This window comes from Penaeus monodon, chromosome 29, assembly GCF_015228065.2.
Source record: "Penaeus monodon isolate SGIC_2016 chromosome 29, NSTDA_Pmon_1, whole genome shotgun sequence".
Classification (NCBI taxonomy): domain Eukaryota; kingdom Metazoa; phylum Arthropoda; class Malacostraca; order Decapoda; family Penaeidae; genus Penaeus; species Penaeus monodon.
In genome coordinates this window covers 19330848-19331246 of record NC_051414.1, presented here as the reverse complement: position 1 = coordinate 19331246, position 399 = coordinate 19330848, and positions in this window count along the sequence as shown.

Sequence of the window (399 nt, the reverse complement as noted above, 5' to 3'; positions counted from 1 at the left end):
TCACAAAACCGTGTTTTGTTTTAGTAATTTAATGTGAACCCCACGGCGAAGAAAGAATGTTACGTCACAGTCGAAAAAAATTATGTTGACAGTTCCTGCTCACCCATAACGAATTTATCTTTCTTCTCACTTTACCAAGCGGGCGGCAGATCCTGACCCTCCACACATGAACCAGAGGAGGGAAGAAAACGATGGAGAATCACACGAACATCAGATTTGTTCGAGTGTAGTAAGAGCTCGATTTTTTATTTATGAGTTAGAGGTAGTGGGAGAGAGACTGAGCAAGGTGATCAAACCTTCGCCTTGTTCTTTAGCCGTATTTATTATCATCGATTTTCTACATATAATGGACTACCTTTCACTGCGAGTGAGCAATCACAAAACTATTAAAAGTAGTTG